At 37.1% G+C, this 23570-nt stretch overlaps 1 pseudogene; it reads right to left on the bottom strand.

Moving 5' to 3' along the window:
- Positions 1-544: 544 nt before the first annotated feature.
- On the bottom strand, positions 545-21938 carry LOC132301526 (uncharacterized; annotated as a pseudogene).
- Positions 21939-23570: the final 1632 nt, after the last annotated feature.

Genomic DNA, 23570 nt, shown 5'->3' with positions numbered 1-23570 from the left:
ATAGCTGGTAGACATATTTACTAAGGCGCTTCTCAGGAACTCTATTGATTCCATATGTAGCAAGCTGGGAATTATTGACATTTACTCTCCAGCTTAAGGGGGAGTGTTGTTCAGTATTGTATGAGTTGTCACTTACCCCTCTTTACTATATATAAAATTACCATATAAGGGGTTTACTTATTCTCCACTCACCTACTCCCGTAGCTTCTCCTATATAAACACCATTGTATTATTGTATTACTTACTCAATAACACATACATTTTCATATATATATTTCTCTCTCTCCCTCTCTCTCTCTCTCTCTCAACAAATAGGATTAGCAATAATTGCAATATATATACATCCTATCTAAGGGGATGGCCTATGTTAATATCATTTTTTTATTAAAACAATACAGATGCATTTGATAGCTCGTAACAGATCTAACTTCCTGTTTTGTATTTACTTCACATGCAGCTCATGTAGAACCTGATTCCAGTTGAAAAGAAGCAAAGACCACCAAAGTTCTTGGAAGAGTGAATTCTATGCACTGAGAGACGTCATTTATTCATGATCAATGGATTTTTGAGAGTGGAAATCCATTTTTTTAATCGCGTCCTCAATCAGATGTCCTAAAGAAATGTAGGATGACCCACCATCCTTCATGGATTCTCTGCTCTTTTCTTTCATCACCGCTCTCTATCAGCTCCGCCGTCAAGGGCACTTGATTAAAATCTTTTCTAAAATCTTTCCTATAGTCCATCTTGATCTCCACTGCTAACTCCAGCTCTTTCACCATCTCAAAAGCATTCATTTGCTGCTCTGCATATAGAGGCCATGCCGCCATGGGCACTCCACACCACACGCTCTCTAGCGTAGAATTCCACCCGCAGTGTGACACAAATCCTCCCACCGCCGGGTGTGACAACACCGCCACTTGCGGCTCCCAACCGATCAATTTTCCCGTCCCTTCAGTCTGTTCCAGGAATCCCTCCGGCAGGACTTCCTCTGGATTCTCATATTCCCTTGGAAGCTCTAACTTTCCCTTTGGTGGAGGTTGATGCAGAGACCACAAGAAACGGTAGCCAATGCGCTCCAATGCATATGCAATATCTTTCACATGATCCTTACCCAAGCTTCCCATACTCCCGAAGCACAAGAACACCACCGATGATGGTGGCTGATCATCGAGCCACCTCATGATAGCATCGGATTTGTGGCTCCCCTCACCACTCTTGAGGTTGAGGACAGGTCCCACTGGGTAGACTGGCGGGGTCTTACCATCAGATAAGGACTTCACTGCATGGGATTCTAGTTCCATGAACGTGTTGACCATGATGCCCTTAGTCCGTCTGAATCTTTGGGCATGTACTAGGGACATGCGGCACTCTTCTTGGTTATCCAGCAGCAAAGATGGCTACACTTTTGTCGGAACTGAATTGGCAAAACTTGGAACTGACAAATCAGTATCCGAGTCCTTGACCTGAGTTATGTCTTTGTTTTGGTGATCTTGGACGAACTGGAGATGAAACTTGAGGCCAAGAAAAGCAGCACTGGACGTGAAGTAAACGTACGTTGTTCCATAATGATTTGATTCATATAGAATTGTATTTATTTACAGTCATTTGTCAATTACTCAATTGTTTCTGAAAGGCGAAATATTGAAATGCAGGCAGAGCAGACTAAGGAGAGGTTTAAGCAGGTATGGTACTGTCTGCAGGACAATTTGTGATGCTTCATTCTTCATACATTGAATTTTCTTTGATAAATATAAATATGAATTCTCAATTCTGTCAAATCTGTGACGCTTTTCTTTTTTCTTTGTAGGCTTGTATCCCATTTCTTAAGTAGCCATTTATTTTAGGTTACCTTCTAGGGAAGTCTTATGGTTGTACGCATCGTGCATTGATGGCAATACTCAAAGAAAAATGAATGTGTATATATATATATATATATATATATATATATTTACGTCTACCGCTGACATAGGTATATGCATGATGCATGTCATATGGCTTTGAACTCCATCCTGATCTAAGTCAATTCTACCGATGGAGAAGAACTTGTCTCGTGATCATGAGAGCTATAGTGGTAGTATAGCTTTGAAGGATCAGGATCAATACAGTAGTACGCTGTGCCTTTACTTTTAAAACAGACTAATGCTTTCTAACAGGCTTCCTCACTAAGATGTAGAATATCCCTTCCTCATCTTGGAGGGAGACAAACTGGAGACTACTGTTCACATAAACTATGATAGAACATCAGAAGCAACAATCTGTTTGCAAATTTCCAGCTGCTTTGAGGAGTATAAATGTTCAGGTTTTGGTGCCTGTTACATCCTCCATCGTTAAGATGAAAATTTTAGTCACATAGTAATCCATTCCTCAGGAGAGGAACATCTGTCAGAAGTGACTTAACCCTCTTGAGATGGTTTAATGAATTTGTTTCCAATGACTTTAAAGACAATACTTCCAGTATATTTGTACTTAGGTGAAGGTTATGATAGTTAATTTAGTTTATTCTAAATCGAATTTAGTAGTTTTTTGAATTAGTGATAATAAACATGCAACTTTGTTCCCTATCTGATCTGTTCTGCAGTCTTTCTTGTGGACATAAAATCAGAAGACCATCAAGTCTAACAGTGACATAGTTCACATTGAAGGTAATGGTAGATGAAAGGGAAGACAATTAGTATGGCTAGAATCTGTAAAGAAAAATATGACTACACGTGGTTTGATTTAAAAAAAGTAGAACGTAAAAATAGGACTCTTGTAAGCTACCCCAACTAGTTGAGAGAATACTTTCTTTGTTAATTGTTGTATTCTTTCTTGTGTTTGATGCTGATATTTGTTGTGATTGTTGTCCAACTTGTACTTTCATTTCAATATATTCACGTTAGCTTTAGTTGGAACCATAGTATCTGAGAGAGGGGAACGATATAAAAGAATGCTTTATGGTTTAAGACTAATTTGTGCTCTCTGTTTCTTCTGATGGAAAGTAAGATCAGAAAATAAAAATTGGGTCTGCAGATTCTTTTGATTGTATTATATATAAGCTACATTATGAAAGAATTTACATAACGTGTTTACAGGCATACAATTGAAATTAGCTTTCATTTGAATCATTTCTGTGTGTGTGTGGGGATAGCTTTCTAGAAAATAGACTTTGTGTTGCACACTTGCAAGCCATAGTCATCTTATAATGGAAAAATTCTTCAATACAATAGGATTAGCAATAATTGCAATATATATACATCCTATCTAAGTGGGTGGCCTGTGTTGATATCATTTTTTATTGAAACAAAACAGATGCATTTGATAGCTCATTACGGATCTAACTTCCCGTTTGGGATTTACTTCACATGCAGCTCATGGAGAACCTGGTTCCAGTTGAAAAGACCACCATAGTTATTGGAAGAATGTGTTCTATGCATTGAGAGGCGTCCTTTATTCATGATCAATGGATTTTTGAGAGTGGAAATCCATATTTTTTATCACGTCCTCAATCAGACATCCCAGAGAAATGTAGGATGACCCACCCTCCATCATGGCTTCTCTGCTCTTTTCTTTCATCTCATTCACCTTCTTCCTTATTTCCCCTTCGTCTGTCATTACCTTTCTTATCCCACTCTCTATCTGCTCCGCCGTCAAGGGCACTTGATAAAAATCTTTTCTAAAATCTTTCCTATAGTCCATCTTGATCTCCACTGCTAACTCCAGCTCTTTCACCATCTCAAAAGCATTCATTTGCTGCTCTGCATATAGAGGCCATGCCGCTATGGGCACTCCACACCACACACTCTCCAGCGTAGAATTCCACCCGCAGTGTGACACAAATCCTCCCACCGCCAGGTGTGACAACACCGCCACTTGCGGCGCCCAACCAATCACTTTTCCCGTCCCTTCAGTCCGTTCCAAGAATCCCTCCGGCAGGACTTCCTCTGGATTCTCATATTCCCTTGGAAGCTCGAACTTTCCTTTTGGTGGAGGTTGACGCAGAGACCACAAGAAACGGTAGCCACTGCGCTCCAGTGCATATGCAATCTCTTTCACCTGTTCCTTGCCGAAACTTCCCATACTCCCGAAGCACAAGAACACCACTGACGATGGTGGCTGATCGTCGAGCCACCTCATGATAGCATCGGATTTGTGGCTCCCCTCACCACTCTTGAGGTTGAGGACAGGTCCCACTGGGTAGACTGGCGGGGTCTTACCATCAGATAAGGACTTCACTGCATGGGATTCTAGTTCCATGAACGTGTTGACCATGATGCCCTTAGTCCGTCTGAATCTTTGGGCATGTACTAGGGACATGCGGCACTCTTCTTGGTTATCCAGCAGCAAAGATGGCAACACTTTTGTCGGAACTGAATTGGCAAAACTTGGAATTGACAAATCAGTATCTGAGTCCTTGAACTGAGTTATGTCTTTGTTTTGGTGATCTTGGATGAACTGGAGATGAAGCTTGAGGCCAAGAAAAGCAGCACTGGACGTGAAGTAGACGTACGTTGGGACCCCCAACTCGTCGGCCACATCGATCATGCTGGTGCAGAACATGTCGACGACCAACCCGGCAAGCCTGGTGGTCTGGATTCCGGCAACAACATCTCTCACTCGAGTCTTGTTGGTTTCTATGAGGGTGGTAACGAATTGGAAACCAGACTTGGACGTGAGTTCTGAATTTGATTCGTCGTGAGGAAGTTCCACGAAACGGATGCGTGAGTTCGCGTCTTGAATGCTGGCCTTGGTATCAAAGGGCACCTTCATTATTATGACTGTAATGAAGAGCCGTTCATCACGGCGGATGAGGAGGTTTGCCGTCTCTAGTGCCGATGAGAGGTGACCGACTCCGGGCGCAGGGATGAACACCAGCTCTGCCAATTTCTTCATTTTTTCAACTACAATGCTTACAAGGATGACAAGTCGTTGAACTTTTGACTCTATTTCACACTATTATGGTTTACTGTGTGTGTATATGTACATGCTTTCTAGTACGAGCTGTTATTTAAGGACCATTGAATATGTATGCTTGGAGATAACGAATTGTAAGTGATGTAATGGCTTTGCTGGCAGAGAAAGGTACACAGATTGTCAAGTTTCCACCAGGACAATGCAAATTTTATATTTTCTATACCCTGCTTGATTTCTTTATTTACCCAAAATATATATATATCATATTATAATACAAAAATATAATCCAATCCAGTCTACATCTACAAAACCATTGAAAACGCAGAAGAGAATCTTTTTTTTTTTTTTGGGAAAATTGGGAGATAATCGACAATAATGAAATGCTATGGTTTTGATTCAATACTTAATTAGTAGAAAATTGAGGGGGTGGGAAGAAAAATCTAATTTTAGTTTGGTGGAAGAGTCCAAGAATTTTTCTTTTTAGGTAAGAGAGTCCAAGAATTTTGAATGCCTCTCTTGGTGACTTTTAACTCAAATTGGCTTGGTTAGTCGTATGTGCTTACGTAACAATCTAATGGGCATCTTTTGTTTGGACCTACCACCAGGACAACCTCTGATTGTCCTCTCTATTTTGGCCCACCCCCAAGTCTTTTATGGAAAATACAGTAAGTGAAGTCCACAAAACAAATTAATTAGTCTACTCAAGAGTCTCTCTCATATACGAAGAGGTAGTGTGGTGTAGTGCAGTGCAGTTACTATTTTACCCTTGCTTTATAATATAGTTTTTTTATTTTATTTTATTTTATTTTTATTTGACCGAGAACAGTGTGGGTTGCGCAAGGTAGAATGGTTGTAGAATACATATGAATAAATAGCCTAGAGGTGGTTGAATAGGTTTAACTTACTCTTTTATTTGATTTTTGCTCAATATTAAATATACCGAAATAAAAGTAAACTAAACAACACAGAAAGAAAAAACAAAGTGCAAGTAAAGTAAGAGTAGGGTTTAAAGTGACACCGGATTTTTAATGAGGAAACCCTAATTGGAGGAATTCATCCAATCTGAGGAAAAATTTCGAAAACTATCATGCGATCTCGGGCGAAAGGATTCACTATAATTGAAGAAAAGTACAATGGTCCTAAACTAAAACTGACACCCTTTCACTCTGTCAAGAACCAATCGTTGAACATCTTCAGTTTTGCGACTTCTCGATCCAAAGGCACTTGACTTCAAGCTTGCTCATTTAATCTGTGTAGAAGGATTGCCGGTAGATTAACAAGCACTTCACAAATGCTTTGACCCTTTCAAAATGTGATTTTTTCTTTCTTTTCTTCAAATATGAAGCTTTGAAGTTGAAAGATAATTTTGCTTTGATGCCCGGCAACATTAAATCTTCAATGCAAACGAACTTGGATCAACAAGAGAAACACATCATAAATCACTCATGTTTATAGTACGTGTATTCTCAAACTGGAAAATAGCAATCTTGGCAAAATGTCTCAAAGGCTTCCTTAGGGTTTGAAAACTTGATTGTAAAAAACAGTAATGATTTGAAGATCATAAGACATATTTATAGGTGTTTAGAGAGACGTAAAAACCTTTGGAAAACTTACCAATTTCATGAAAAAAAAACAAAAAAAAAAAAGCAAAAAAAAAAAAACAAGAAAAAAAAACTTCTCTCTAAAACTTGATAAAAAAAGATGATCAAATTTGATTTTAAAATGAATTTTCCTTTTTGGTTCGAACATTCGAACAAACACAACTGGTTAATAGGTTGTGTTTTCACTGAGGGAAAATGATAAGGGGGCCGAACTGTAAGCCCCGAAAAAATGACCGAATCTTCTGTGGCGAAGTCACGTTCAGATTCTATTAAACCTTGTCGCCCACCGTTGTTCGCCGATTGTTACTGCCGAACTCATAAACAACCGGCTCCATCTGAGCCGCCGCAGCCCAGCCCATCACCATCTCATAGCCGTCATCGCCGCTGCACCAAACAACGTTCGTCACAGCCGATAGCATCCAAGCACTATTGCCGTCACCATCGATCTCATCTGCCTAGCCGAAACTGATCTCTGCCATCACCACCGCTGCTCTAGCCGCCGCCGCAGCAAATCTCGACTTCTTGCCGTTGCCGAGTTGAGCAAACAACAGAGTTATATCTCTGCCGTCGCGACTCCATGTCGAAGCCAATCTCTGCCACCACCTATCTGATCTGCCGCCTCAGTTTCCCTCAACCAAATCCCATCCTCTCCCTGCAAATCCCAACCTCTCTCCTCCTCCCTTCACCTCCTCTTCTTCACCTTGGCAAAAGTTTGATCATTCATTATCTTGGATGTAGCTGGAGTGAGTGGCATATGGAGTGAAATAAAATCTGGAGTGGAGACGGCCTCATCAAAAGAGACCAAATCAACACCAACAACCCTTGTTAACAACCCCTGTTGGTGCTCGCCACCAAACACCCTTCTGTGGTCGCCATCGGAATAGAGTATTCTCTGTCGCTGAGCAACAGAGGACCGGCAATACCCCACCGGATCTGTCTCGGCCGAACTCAGATCACAGAGGACCAGCAATACCCACCGCCGGCCACCGTTCCTATCCATATCCGAAGCCGCAGGCTCCAGCGTCCTCCCTTCTTTTTAAAATTTTTTATTTCTTTTATCTGGGGTGAGAATCTGACGTGGCTTTGCCACGGAAGATTCAGTCGTTTTTTTAGGAATACCTTTGGATTCCTATCACTGCTCTTTCACTTTCACTGAGAGCTAATTTTCAATATGAGAAAAATGCAACCGATTGTATTCAAAGTGCAACTAGTTCTGTTTTTGCTGAGAATGAAAATAAACCCGTGGTTCGACCAAAAACTCCTAGATCTCAACTTAATTAAAAACATAACCTTAAACGTCCTCCCTTCACATACTTGTCCAAGTGTAGCCTTGTTGATCTCGGAGTGAGTGAGCATTTGTTGTTTCGCTTTCGACCTCAAGACTCAAAAGTAAAATAAAGATTACAACTCGATGGACTCGTTTTGTCCCTGAAATATGCCACTTACAAAAGTTACACTTCATAATTTCCTCCTTTGACAATTTAGTGACAAAACACCTAGACAACATATAACCCTCTACTGTACGACCCCCGATTCTCACACGAAAAACTACCCAAGCAGTAAAAGTAAAGTACAGAATTCCAAAAAAAACTACAACGAAACATTCTTCACTTTCTTTACACATGAAGCTTCATCATAGAGTAAGCATACTTGAAAAACAAACTAAAACCTGCACATGTACTCAAGAAACACTACCTGTGCAAGCTTAATAAAGATAGAGCAAAAATACTAGCTACTCCCCCTCAATGATTAAACCTCCCCCTTAAGCATCCATATACCTCCCCCTTTTGGAACAAAATTGACAAAGCAAACATAAAAGAGGACAAGATAAACATATATAGTAATATATAGAGAATAATCATAAGAGAGCAAACAAAGAAGAATCTATGAAGCAAATAAGCATTAACAAGAGTATAGATAGCAAAACAAAAATCAATATATAGGAGTGAGGAGCACAAAATAGCTATACATAGACAAAAATATCCAACCACGTACATCAAGCAAAATTTTAAAATATCCCAAAAATAGTAATTACAGACTCATACGAATGTATAAAAATGTCTAAAACTGAAGTCATCTATCTCAACTCTCAATCAGAAAAGTCATGGCCAGGAACCCAGGATCCCAAAAATAGTAATTACAGACTCAAGGAGAATTTGATGGAGCCAACCTTGTTAACATTTTCGCGACTTTTTTTAGGTGACATGGAGAAGAAACATATCAATTGGAACTCAAAAATTCAAACAAAGTTGATTGAGAACTTTTTACAAACACCTTGTGTGCCCGGTGACGAAACACACTCCCAAAAGCTTCACTTCTTGATTCAAAGCCACATGACAATACAAAACCTCAAACTAACAAGAATACATGAAGAAATCTACAGACTAACCACAAACTCGAACCCGAAATTTTCCAACACACCCAATCAACAAGAAAAACCACTAGATTATCCAAAACTCCTTTAAGCTTCTCCTATGAAAAGACTTCCTGTTTTCATTTACTTCACATGCAGCTCATGGAGAAGATGTATCCAGTTGAAAGGAAGTGAAGGCCACCATGGTTCTCGGGCAAGTGTATTCCAAGCACTGAGAGGCGTCATTTATTCAGATTTTTAAGAGTGGAAATCCATACTTTTAATCACATCCTCAATTAGACGTCCTAGAGAAATGTAGGATGACCCACCCTCCATCATGGCTTCTCTGCTCTTTTCTTTCATCTCATTCACCTTCTTCCTAATTTCATCGTCGTTTGTCATAACTTTTCTTATCCCAGTCTCTTATCTCCTCTGCCGTCAAAGGCTCGTCGTTGATATCTCTACTGGGATCTTTCCTATAGTCCATCTTGATCTCCACTGCTAACCCCAACTCTCGCACCATTTCAAAAGCATTCAGTTGCTGCTCTGCGTACAGAGGCCATGCTGCCATGGGCAATCCGCACCATATGCTCTCCAGCGTAGAATTCCACCCGCAGTGTGACACAAACCCTCCCACCGCCGGGTGTGACGGCACCGCCACTCGTGGAGCCCAACCAATCACTTTTCCCATCCCTGCCATCCGTTCCAAGAACCCCTCCGGCAGGACTTCCTGCGGATTCTCGTATTCTTTTGGGAACTCTACCGCTCCCTTTGGTGGAGGCTGACGTAGGGACCACAAGAAACGGTAGCCACTGCGCTCCAGTGCATCCCCAATCTCTTTTACCTGATCCTTACCGAAGCTTCCCATACTCCCAAAGCACAAGAACACCACCGATGATGGCGGTTGATCGTCGAGCCAGCTAATGATAGAATCGGATTGGTGGCTCCCCTCACCAGTACTCTTGAGGTTGAGTACAGGTCCCACCGGGTAAATTGGCGGGATCTTACTGCCAGATAGGGACTTCACTGCATGGGATTCCAGCTCCGTGAACGTGTTGACCATGATGCCTTTAGTCCGTCTGAACCTTCGGGCATGTGCTAGGAACATGATGCACTCATCTTGGTTGTGCAGCATCACAGACGGCAAGACCTTAGTGGGAACTGAATTGGCAAAACTTGGAACTGATAACTCGTTGTCCGAGTACTTGAACTGAGTAATGTCTTTGTTTTGATCCTAAGAACTGCTGTAACTGGGATTTATCAAGAATTTCTTCAGGAAATTTGTCAGCAAACTGGAGTGACCTATCAATTGGACTAATTTGTCTTGATGAATATTATAACTAAGAAAACGGATTTTTACTTGAAAGAGTTTAATTTTTTGAGCGGAAACGAGAAGTCCATTTTTCTGGATAATGGCTACAAACGATTTCAAATGTTTCAATGTTTGACTTAACTTACTAATTAGATCCTTTTTGTTAGGAATGAGATATCTAATCCATTTTAAAACTTTATTAAACAGTTTAGAATTAATAACTAAGCGAGGTGTGACACCCCGCATTTTTCACGCATAAGTTGATCAGGCTTATACACGAAAAATGAGAGATATCAAAACAATTGGTAATATACAAGCATAGAATACAAAATGATAATAATAGAAGAACTTAGACAGGAAAGGAAAACTAAATAATAAAACATCCATCGATCCTTTATTAAATACAATACTCCTTTATACAACTTGAAAATCCTATGTCAAGGATCCCTAAATATAAACCTGAAAGTTCAACGTTGGAAGTACATAAAATTGAAATCAAAATAATACATAAAACTTCTACCCTGAACAAGACCGTAAGAGTAGATGAGTTCAGATGGTGGTCCCTCACTGCTAAGCCTCAACCTTGAAACGGGTACTGACAGGGTCCTGAAATAACAACAATTGTGACGACCCTGGTTTTTAGGCCAGCGTGTCCTGTGATGAACCGTAAGGATGATCCGATAACGGATTCGAATACGGAAGCAAAAACAGAAAATAAGACTCTAAGAAGTCAAAGTGACCTTCCATGAGGTCGTGGAACTCAACAAGAACTGATGCGGAAGCAAAAGATCGAAAATATGACAAATAAGCCCCCAGGGGCAAAATAGTCATTTCTAAAAACTGTAGATTCGGATGCCACCGAACACACCACTGGAAGGACAACGAAAAACTAATCAAGATGGACTCAAGAATCGCATGATTCGGAGTCCGGACGAAGGAGAAACGGCATGATGACGAAAAACGGACACTTAAAGCTTTAAGGGCAAACTGGTAATTATCCAGAAATATTCGAGTATAACCGAGTACACCGTTGGATAGACGACAAAAAATTAATCAAGTTCAAAAAAAAATTCACTTAAATTGGAGTCCGAACGAAGGAGAAAAGCCCAAAAGAAGAATTGACGTCGCGGTGGCCCGACGAGGGGCCATGACAGCCCCATGTGCACGCCCATGCGCGAGCCCATGCATGCCGCGCGCGCGCTGAGTGCACCATGGCTGGCAGAAGCAGCCCATAAAGCTGTTGTGGGCTTATTTTCCAGAAAAATCCAGAATAGAGGCTGAATTTGGAGGCCTAGATGAATTTTTTTGCAAAAACACAAAGAAGAAACCCTCCTCAAAATTGAGTTTTCTACGTGATTTGCGAGAGAATTAAAAAAAAACGCAATGTAGAATGCCCGAAATTCCCCTTCATGAAATCTGGTCATGGAGGTCCAAAAAGCTGCTATGTTGAAAAACTGAGAGCTGAACTTCGTAAGCGATTTCCGATATCAAGACGACATTTTCTAGAAAAATACGGAAAAGAAACCCCCTCTAAAATCTTGTTTTCTATTTAACCATGTTGAAGGAAGAAAATAAAACCACCGTAAAAAGTCTATAATGCCCCTAGATCAGAATATGCAAAAAAAGTACGAAATGAATTCACAAGAGGCTCAAAACACAAACGATAAGGTTTTGCTCGGAAACGACCATGCACGCAAACATAACTTACCAATTTGGACATGCTATAATGGTCCATAACTAAAAAATATCACCGATACAAAATCCGACCCCCCAACGGGCAAAAAGGCAAAAATGGAACTTGGAATGAAAACTCGGAATCCAAAAATACAAAACGGGATCAAATGACCGTTTGGCCCTTGGCCACACTTCAAACAAGATTTATAAAACCCTATAAACGAATGAAAATGGAATTCCCACACCCGATGCAACCATGGTGAAGTAATGACTTGCGATTTTTCAAGGTTTTCATAACATTTCATGAAGTTAAAAAGTTGCATAGAATACAATATACATGTCATTGGCCTCCGACCTCATCTCATACATATCAAATACATTGAAAGGAGTGTACTTAAGTGCACATTACATACATGGAATCAAATATACATATTTTGACATATAAGTCTACAAAATAACATTTCATGCTAACATTTGCATGAAATGGAAACTTGAAGGCTACACGACATCCAAGGAATGCTAGGTGTCACGAACCAAGTCTTCGTACCTGAAATATGCCCCAGTATCGTAGGGGTGAGTAACATAAAGTTACTCGTAGGAGATGAGCATGCATCGACCTAGCATTTTACAAATTTATCACCTTAAGGTGAAATATGTTAAAGGGGCTCATGCCACCTAGCGTCTATGTCCAAGTGAGACTCGGGAAGCATCCTAAGCTACCTTAGAGTCTAAGCAACAAGAATCATGATGTACATACGTGTATGAAACGAATCATGGTTGGGATAATCCAAAGAACACGACAAGAAGAATGCTTGAGCATAGATTAACATGAATTACATTTTCAATACAATTGAACTAGGTCTAGAGTAATCTGTACAACATGACAAAAGCATATTTGAATACAAGTTAACAAGAATCACATTATCCATGCAATTCAACAACAAAAGAGTATGTTATACAATACAACAAGGTTTAAGTTTTCAAAGCCATCAACTTAGACTCTAAAGCACAAAATAACAGTAGTGGTTCATGCCACCTAACGTCTATGTTATAAATGAATCAATAGGATCAATCCTAAGCTTTATTAGAACATCAAAACACAATTTTCAATATCGATGCAATTTAACCAACATTGGAACTTCCAATACAACGCATAAAGCACAATTTTGCAAAGTTAACATCTTGTAACTTAAAATGGAACAACAAATAAGAAACAACAAGTTACAACATCATCTAGTTATCAACTTGAAAATGAAATGCAAAATCAAATAAAGTGGATACTCGGACGTCACGCCGGATCAGACCGAAAACATAGTTACTTTAGGGTTACTAGCCCATGGGTAACCTCCCTATGTGCGCACTAGACTATATATAGAGGGACTATCCCCCGTACTAGAACCACGTCCTAGCCATAGCCAAACAACGACATCCCCAAGTCTCCAAAATCAACAAGTTGTGCAACAACGCATATATCAACAAGAATATGCAAGATAATCAACTACCTACCAAGCATAACCAAATTTGGACACCTATACAATACATGCTCTAAGTCCACAACTAATATGATGTGATGAATGTCGAATTCTTCAGTGTGCGATTCGTTACACGCTATACATGAATGATGTTAATACGAATTGTGCAAATCATTACACAAGGCAACAATATATTCAATAAGAAAAACATATTCTCATGAGTACAAATATAGCAACTATATTATCCAATATTCAAAACATAACCAAATGAATATACAACAAGTCTAAGTCCATGATTTGAATATAGAAACCACTTCTAAAACACAACTAGATCATGGAGCAAATTAATAGAATTTAAATAGATAAACACAATTAAATTCTCTAGATTTCCGATTCAATTTCAATTAACCTCAATTTAATACATGTTAAAGGGCATGGCAAGGTCATCACCTATATCCATTCTAAAACTCAATTAGGTTATTGGAACAACAAAGTAGAACTCTAATTAAATCATGCTAATTTAATTACCAAGGTTCTAAAGCAACTTCAAATGGTCCACAATTAATATATACTAGTAAACAAGTCATGGCCAATACAAATATCAAGTTAAAATCTTAATTAAGCTAATGGGACCACAAAATAGATTTTAATTAATCCTTTTAATTAAAATCTCTAGACTTTCAAACTTAACCAAATGCTCTCAATTTAACATATATTAGAGAACATGTCAAGGACTAATGTAATATCACATTACAAACTTATTTCATGCAAGTTACACCCATATAAATTAAACTTTTACTAAAGTTAAATATAAAATAAAGGTTGCAATTCTCATACAATTAATCCCAATTTAATATATGTGAACAAATATACCTAAACTTAATTTTCTAGCATGCCACAATTCAATTCCAAGTTGCATATCACCATGAGGATTAAATCTTAAACATGCAATTTAATTAAATAAAAGGTTTCAAAACCCAACCGAATATTCTAAATCAAATATATGTGAAGCTATATGGCATGTAAATCAAGAATATCAAGTTGGAATTCAAATAGAGTGAATAGTGCACTCGGGGCAAATTAATTAATAATTACTAATTTTCAAAACACCTCCAATCACTTTCAAATTCAACTATGTTGGAGAGTATGCTAAGGCCTAATTTAATATGCTAACACATATTAATTTTAAGCTAGTTAAGACCATATGATTTAATAGTTTATTCAAGATAAATATTAAATAAAATCTTTAATACTTGTTTAAATGTTCCAATTTTAATACACGACAATGAGCATATCAAGGGGCAATATAAAATTATGCTACATGTTTAAATTAAGTCATGAGCAACCGGGAAAATTAGATCCCGTACAAGAAAAATAAATAATAAAATCTCTAAATTTTATATTTAATCATGCAAACAAGTAGTATAAGCATCACAAGTATGCTATATAACAAGAATTTAAAACTAGAATATCCCCTACCTTAATTTGAGACGAAAATCTCAAATGCCATCAAAATGGAACGGCTCCGAATTCGACGAAACTACTAGGTTTTGTCGGGGACAATACCGTGAACATAACCCCCATGAAAGCCCGATCAAAATCATAACTTGACCTCAAAACCAAACTCAAGAAATGGTCAAAACTGAATTCTAATAAGGGGGAAAGGTAAAGCACGGCGAGGGGAACAACAAACATTAAGGCCGAAGACTTTCCATCAAGGAAAAGTGAACCAAAAGAGGAGAGAGAAGATGGCAGCACCCCTTGGGCTGCCATGGGAGCTTCAGGTCGTGCATGAAGAGGGGAGAAGATGAAAAATGAAATATCTCACCCCCCTTTAATAGAAATCTCAAAAAGTGCCCCGAACGGGCCCCGTCGGATCCGAAAAAGTAAAATTTGAGAAGACGCGTGCAAATGGTAAAACTTTGTGAATGAAAAAGATTCAAAATGATAAAATATGAATAACGGAAGAAACGGCGTCGAAAACCAAGTCCCGAGCAGAAAGTTATACCCAAAACAAGTTTAGCGCAAACTGGGGCCAGAAACCCTGAAATTGGAAAACATCGACCAGGAGGAAATTTCAAGAGTACACAACTCGACAAAATGTGAAAATGAATCCTATACGAGGATCCAGGCTCCAGATGAGACATTTTTGCAATAACTTTCATTAATTGCACAATGGCCCCTACAAAAAGGGTTTAATTGCGAAATTACCCCAGAATAAAAATATCTTCCAAAAGATATTTTCTTAGATGCCCCTGAAATAAAATATCTTCAAAAGATATTTACGAAAAACACCCCAAGAAATGAAAAAGATTCTGAAGAATTGTGCATTTATGCCCCTGTGGACACCGGGAGCAACCAGAGTACTTTCTTGCAAAAGTAAAGATACGTATTTCGTGAAAACCACTCAAGATGGAGATACATGAAGTCAAAAACTAACTCCGAGCACAAGAAGTGTGGTTACGCCAACAAAGTGTCAAATGGGGAAAAGACAAAATAGGGAAAAGGACGAAATAGGGAAAAGACGAAATAGCGCATAGTGTTCGGAAAACGAAAAATGCGAAAATGACTCGGTCCTCAAAGGAAGTTGTCAATTCACATGAAAGAGTCTCAGAAACCAATTCTGAGCACTCGAGATGACACTAAGTGACACGAAACAAAGCTCAGAAAAGAAAATTAAATGAAAAAAATTCATTCGTAAAATTTCAAGAAAAAGGAAAGGGAGGCAAATGACCGGGTCGTTACAACAATGGTGAGTCAAACCCACGAGCAAGTCCTCTCTATTATGACCCAAATCAGAGAATCAAATAAATTAATCATTATTATTCGGAAGTATACTATATCTGTATATACCCTAATGAAACTACACAATGTATAATATGACCTCAACCAGAATAGACGGTAATCACTTAGACTCACACGAGATGATTAAGTGTCTCCTTTCCCTACCTGGGAAATTAGCTATTAATACATGGTGCACAGTACTGACAACATAGACTATAAGTCCTACACAGTGATAACACATCTCAAGGTACTAATGAATAGACTGAGCATATCACTTAGGCAACACATGCCAATAATATTAAACCACATACCCTGACAGTCACACATCTGTCTATGGCAACGAATGCATAAGGTATAAATTAGTCTAAACTTATTAGCCAGCTCACATGGTTCTATATGGCAACACATCCATATAATATAAATGCGACATAATTTATTAAGCAGTCCACTTATTACCTGAAATGCACACAGCATAATAATAATGATTTATATTTCATTAACAACATAAATAATCCCATAATGTATAATGGACAATTTATATGAATAAAATCATGTAATCATTTAATTTAACATTAATGATTAGTACCATTTAATAAAATAATAACACAATTAATATTTAAATATGTCATTAAATTAATTACATCTGTTTAATAACGATCCGAACTGTAAACGATACAATTAATGTTTAGAAATATTAATCGGATATCATAATAATTAACGGGTAATAAAATAATAATTTAATGTCCCGTTAGTCCCGAAAATACCAATCCGAGGCCCAAAAATGCAAGTTGAAGGTTCTGAAAATTACAAAACAATTCCTAGGGGTATTCTGGACTTTTTCAACAGCTGTAAGGGTCCCACACGTGCCCTCATGTGCCTCCCAGAGCTTCCCCACATGCGGCCCAAGTTTTCTCACATGCGCCTCCACGTGCGTTTAGAATCATCCACGCACTGCCACGCGCGCGCTAATGCTTCCTGTTGTTGCGGCGCTTACTGATTCGTTGGTTGCATCCTAATTCCGTGGGCGCGCTGCACTGGATTAAACTTTTGATCCTAAATTAATCCTACGGCTGTTGATGCGTGTATATCGAGATACAATGTTCTGCGCTACATGCAATTGATCTACTGATTGCTATTAAATCTAACGGCTACCGATGCACGCGTATTGTGCGCTACATCATACCGGATCACTCCGGTCACCTTCCTCATGCCGGTGGCCGGAAATCTCGCCGAAGTCTCGCCAGAATTTACAGAAAATTCCCGAAAACTCTTAGAAAATTCTAAAAAAAATCCCTAAAGTCTTAAATAATTATTTTTAGTTATATTTTAATTACATAGGCTAATAAACAATTATCTAACACCTTTAATAATTAAAATCTCATTACTTTAATAAACTAAAAATTAATTTATTAAAATTCCTAGCATGGTTTCTAACCTTTAAATAGCCGAAATAAATTAAATGAATAATTTATGGATTCAAAGGAGAAAATTTGATAATAACTTGCCTTATGGATTTGAAACAAATCCGCCGATTATGCGTAGTCGGGTAAAATCACCTACACCGGTCCCAGCTTCTTTCTCTCTCTTTTCCTTTCACTCTTCTAAAATAGTTCACTATTACTGTTTTCCTCTCCTACTTACGTGAATTCCTTCAATTGGTAAGCTAGCTAACAAATATATATATTAACTAATATAATATATATAATACAAATATCTAACCTAAATATTAACTATTAACATTCCCACCTAAACTAACTTAATGCCATGCAATCTAAGTTAAACAATTGACATAAAATTCTACCATAGTAAATAAAATCCTATCTTAATATCAAATTTACATCATGACATTGTTTTTTTATTATTATTATTATTATATAATAATAATAATAATAATAATAATAATAATACACTACATTACATTACAAATGTACTACTTTAATTAAGTACTATTAATTAATATAAAATATAACCAATAAAGTATATAAACTAACATTATAATATATAGAGCATACATTCTATATTACATGCACAAAAAAATAATATTAATTTAATAATTTAGCATACACATTAAATAATTAACCTAATACAGAATTAATTTAAATAAACTCTTAAAAATACGAGGTATTACACGAGGAACTCCTCTTTCTAGTTCAGAATTTTTCTGAACATAAAAAGATGGACAGGACCATGGTGACTTACTTTTTTGAATTATTTTTTTATGGAGAAGATCTACAATTTCTTGTTTGCAGAATTCCATAACTTCAGGATTCATTTGGATTGGTCTTACTTTGGTAGGGATATGTTTATCCTTGAATCCTATGATGTAAGGTAATTTAACTGAGTGCTTTTTCCTGTGCCAAAAAGCAGTTGGTAGGTTGGAGCATACTTTGTCCTGGACTTCTTTTCAAAATTTTTTTTTTTTTTTTTTTTGAAGAATTGGATTTGCCAATTGAGAATCAATTCTCTTATAATTAACTTCTTCTTTTAAAAATTTTAGTTGCTGGGTTTTGCCGTGTAGTAAGTTAATTGACTTTAAAACAGAAGATTCAATAACTGATTTTAATTCCTTTCTAAAGGGAGGACTTAGGAACTTAAACTGAACCTCTTGACCAAAAGGCCTGGTTGTAAGTCCTTCATTGTTGGTGGTAAATGGGTATAGGAAGTAAATGAAAAGGACTCCTAAGATTAATTTATCTGTCATGTTTTTAACTAGGACGAACGATGTCTTGAAGCACACATTATTTTGACAAATATGTGCTTTGGACAGTTTGTATTTTATATCCATCTTACTTCCATTTGCAGAACTTAAATGTTCAGTAGTTTTTTCATAATACTTTGTAGGTATTAAACCTTCCTGAATACAATTAAAATCGGCGCCTGTATCAATCAAAGCAATGACTTCGAGTCTAAAATCCTTGTTGATGATAAGGGTAACCTTAGCATACCATTTTTGGAATGATATCTTATTTAAGGTTTGAAGGTATTGAGATGGAGTAAATCTTTCTGACTTAGTGGATCTTACATCATCAGAATCAGTATCTTTCTCATTAAAGGAGAAAGCAGGATTTGTTTTAAGATCAGAAATATCAGTTTTAATAACTTGATTTTCAGACTTTAGATTCTTGATCTTAGCTTTTATTGTATTGATTTCGGCTTGGAGATCTTGTATAGTTACATCTTTGGGTTGATTATTAAACCTTTCAAGAGTTTTATAGAGATTAAAATTTGGTTTAGTGACTTTAGGGGCTTCTACTTCTTTGTTTCCTAATAGTATCTTAAGTTTCTTAAGATAAGAGGATTTTAACTCAGGATCATCTACTTTATTGATAAGGTCGATAAGAAGATGTTCTTGTTCTTCTACCTTTGTGATAACATTTAGTGACTTGTTATTGCAATAACTATCCTTACACCCTATTGTGATGTCTGGAGAGCTAGAATAGTCATCAGAGGTTTGGGAAGAGGAACTATTTTCTGGGTCACTATCAGTATCTTTTAATTGGAGGATTTGGTAGAGGGATTCTTTACTTTCATCAGAGATTTGCAACTGATTTATTTTCTTTTTAACGTAACAATCTCTTGCAAAATGTCCTTCTTTTCCACATTTATAACAAGTGACTTTGCTTTTATCTTTAAGGGTTTTTGGTGTTGTCTTTTTAGTAGGCTTCTTTTTTGGCTTTTTTTTTTTTTCTTTAGATAATATTCTATTTTTGGTAATACTGATTTTCTCTTTTTATAATTTTTACGATAACCTTTGTGACTTCTAAATGACTTTTTCCTAGTATTTGCTTTTTCTCTTGAGGGAGCAATGGGTGGGAGACCATATTGTTCACAAAAGGTTCCCATCTCATATTTGGCTCGTTTTCTATCATCTTGTAACTGATTACTAATTTTCATGTCAATACACATTTTCAATCCTTCTTTTTGAATTAAACTGATAATATTGCCATATGTGAGGTTATCATAATCCATGACAAATGTAGTTTTACTAAGGGTTTCTCTTATTTTATGAGCAAACAGATTAGGTAAACCATTAATGAATTTTTCTTTCCAAAATGGTTTATTACTATCATCCCTCAGCATTACTCTGGACTTGAATACATCTTTGAACCATCTAAAATCACTCATTGTTGGACAAGTTAGGTTAGTAAGTTGATCATGTATTCTGGCAGTAATGTTACTAGGGGTTCCTATAAAGTGTTCAACTACGGTGTAAATTAATGTGTTAACTCCATCTGGGACACCTCGTCCTATGGTTTCATCAAATATAGGGACACCATTGTTGTCTTTTTGGACAACATTTTTAACTCTGTCACGAGCATCCTCAATGAGATGTTTTTCCCACCAAGATTTTAACATTCCCGAGAATCCTAAAGTAAGAGGATCGACAATATCTGGTTGACTAAGGTCATGGGTAGTGACATAATTGTTAGCCACCATAAATATGTGATTCATCTTATTTGAGATTTCTTGTTCTGATAATCCATCTATATTCCATTCATAGAGTTTATCAGTAGAGACAGAAAATTGATTTTAAATATTTCTTTCTTCAAATTGTAAATCTGGAGGAGTGGGTCTAGGGTACCAATTCTTGGTGAGGCTGGTAGGGTTAACCCTTTTGTTGGTAATATGACTGAGTTCTAAAGTTGAAAAGGCTTGCTCAATGGCCTGAATATCAGAGGGGTAACTTGATTTTGAGGAATGGTCAAAATCTGTATTAGGATCGACATTAATTACCATAACTATTTTTTCATCTTTAAGCTTGGTTTTTCCTTTTTCAAGGGTTTTAAGAATTGTTTTAATTTGAAGAGTGAGAGACGAAGAGGGTAAGGCTGGGGAAAGGCTTTTTTTTGAGAAAGTATGGAGATAAGGGGTTTTTCTATTATGGTAAGTGAAGTAGGGAGAATGGAAGATGTAACTGGCGTGGTCAAGGTATCTTCAATTTTGTCTAACTGGGTTCTTATGGTATGAAGATATTGATTGGTAAAATTATTTTGTTCAATAACTTTTCTTAAATCTGAATCAGAAGCATTGGTAACTTTAAGAGGAGAGGCTGTGATTTCTGTATCCATGTGAGTAAGGATAACAGTTTCAAGGGGAGGGTGAGTAGAAGAGCTGGTAGTTTTATTTTGTTTTTTCCAGTCGACTTTGGTTAGGACATTAACCTTTTTGTAATAGTTTTCAAGGTAGTCAAAGAAATTAACTTCTATCCTGTACTCATTCATGAACTGTTTCCACTTATGAACAATTTTATCTTTTTCTTTAGTAGTATATTTATCATGGTAAGCTTTTCTTTTTTCTTTGTTATCTTTTGATTTATATTCTGTATGTAGTTTTAGGAGGTCATAAGAAAACGTCTTACTAATGACAGTTAACTGGGGTTTAAGGTTGAAAACTCCTTCGAAATTAGTAGGTGAAGGGGAATTGGGACATGATGTTAAATAGCAAGAATTATTAACTTGGTTTTCTATTTGAACACCTTTTAACTTGACATCTTTGAAATCCTTCTTTTCAGAAGGAGGAATCTCTTCTTTTTCTTTTAATTTAGAGTTCTTCCTATCTAGGGGAGGAATTTCTTCTACTATACTATTGTCGGACCTATGGAAAGAGGTGGAAGTAGAATGTCGTGGTCTGGTCAGAAAGCGTTGTTTATCAAAGCTTATTCTGACTGTTCCATTAACAAACTGCTGAACTCTTTCTAGGTTACTGATGTCATTATGGATCTTTGCCAAATGATTTTCATTTTGCAAAGTCCATTCATTAGGTGGGGAGATGTCTGCCCAAGCAATTGTTTTCTTAACTTGTATATTAGCATCAGGTGTATTACTCTGAATTAGGAGGGTATGTCCTTTCATATATTTTTTAAGGGCTTTAACATTTAAATTTGTTTTCATGGTTTTATAATAAATCCTGTAAATCAGACCTAAAGGTTGGGATCTAGGAAGCATAGGGTAACCTTCTGTCTTAATGTTAAGGGTAAGAGCTTTATGAAGGTGTGGGTCACTTAGACTTAAAGGAAAATCTGGGTAACAATTGAAATGAACTGATCCATTACAAAGACTTGTTTCCATGAGTCCCAATAGACTAATTTGATAATCAGTGAACGTAACATCTCTGAGGGCTAATAAGATAGATGCATTAATTCCTTTACTTGTGAATGGATTAATTACAACCTGAACTAGTCCTATATGGATGAAATTTTAACCTCGGTCTCTATGTCTTTTAACTGCATCAGGGGTAAGTAGCTGGCATGTTTCATATTCTTTTGACAAAGAGTATATTTTTTCAACTGTTCTAACTGTGTAATCGTGAATAAAGGTTGACTTGATAAAACTTGTTTTATAGACTTCTGTGGTTGGAACTCTAGGGATGTTCCAATCTCTAAAGTCTAGAGTACTATCTTCAATTCGATACTCTTCTTCATTAACTATGTTTGGTATTGGGGGAATTGGGGGTAGGCTTGTACTACCTGATCTAGAGCTTACTGAAGAGGAGGTTCTAAATAATCTATTCATGATTACTAGCTAAACTTGTTTGGTTACTCTCCTAAAACATACTATTTTCATGGCTCTGGTAAGGTTGTGTCTAATTCCTATCCACGCGCTTATCCACCCATGCCGCACCACTCAGGCCCTTCTCACGGGACTTATTGTTTAGATCTGGACTTATTGTTTGGATCTAGACTCACAGGAAGGGAATAGAACAAACAGAACAAAAACAAGAATGATAGAATGATTTAACTGAATAACAAGACAAGAGTAGTAGAATCAATAAACAGATTACTAAGATTATCCACAACAAATGGCTCTGATACCAAAGGGGGAATCTTAGTAATCTATTGTTCACAAAAGGTTCCCATCTCATAATTTGCTCGTTTCCTATCATCTTGTAATTGATTACTAATTTTCATGTCAATACACATTTTCAATCCTTCTTTTTGAATTAAACTGATAATATTGTCATATGTGAGGTTATCATAATCTATGACTCCTGTAGTTTTACTAAGGGTTTTTCTTATTTTATGAGCAAACAGATTAGGTAAACCATTAATGAATTTCTCTTTCTAGAATGGTTTATTATTATCATCCCTAAGCATTACTCTGGACATGAATACATCTTTGTACCATCTAAAATCACTCATTGTTGGACAAGTTAGGTTAGTAAGTTGATCATGTATTCTGGCAGTAATGTAACAACCTAGGTTTTATTCAACCCGGTGCGTCAATGGTGACCTAAAAGTTAACCCGGTAACGGATCCAGATGCGGAAGCAAGAAATAAGAAAATGGTCTCTCAAGGCACAACACACCTCTAAGGCCCTAAGATAACCTTCTATGAGGCCATGGAACTCAAAGAAAACTAACGCGGAAGTAAAAGATCAAAAATATGACAAATAAGCCCCCAGGGGCAAAATAGTCATTTTTGAAAAATATAGATTCGGGTGCCACCGAGCACACTGCTGGAAAGACAACAAAAAAAATAATCAGGA

This window comes from Cornus florida, unplaced genomic scaffold, assembly GCF_030987335.1.
Source record: "Cornus florida cultivar Cherokee Brave unplaced genomic scaffold, ASM3098733v1 CherokeeBrave_3.0.0_Hap2_Chr03, whole genome shotgun sequence".
Taxonomy (NCBI): domain Eukaryota; kingdom Viridiplantae; phylum Streptophyta; class Magnoliopsida; order Cornales; family Cornaceae; genus Cornus; species Cornus florida.
This window is presented reverse-complemented; position numbering and strand designations above follow the sequence as displayed.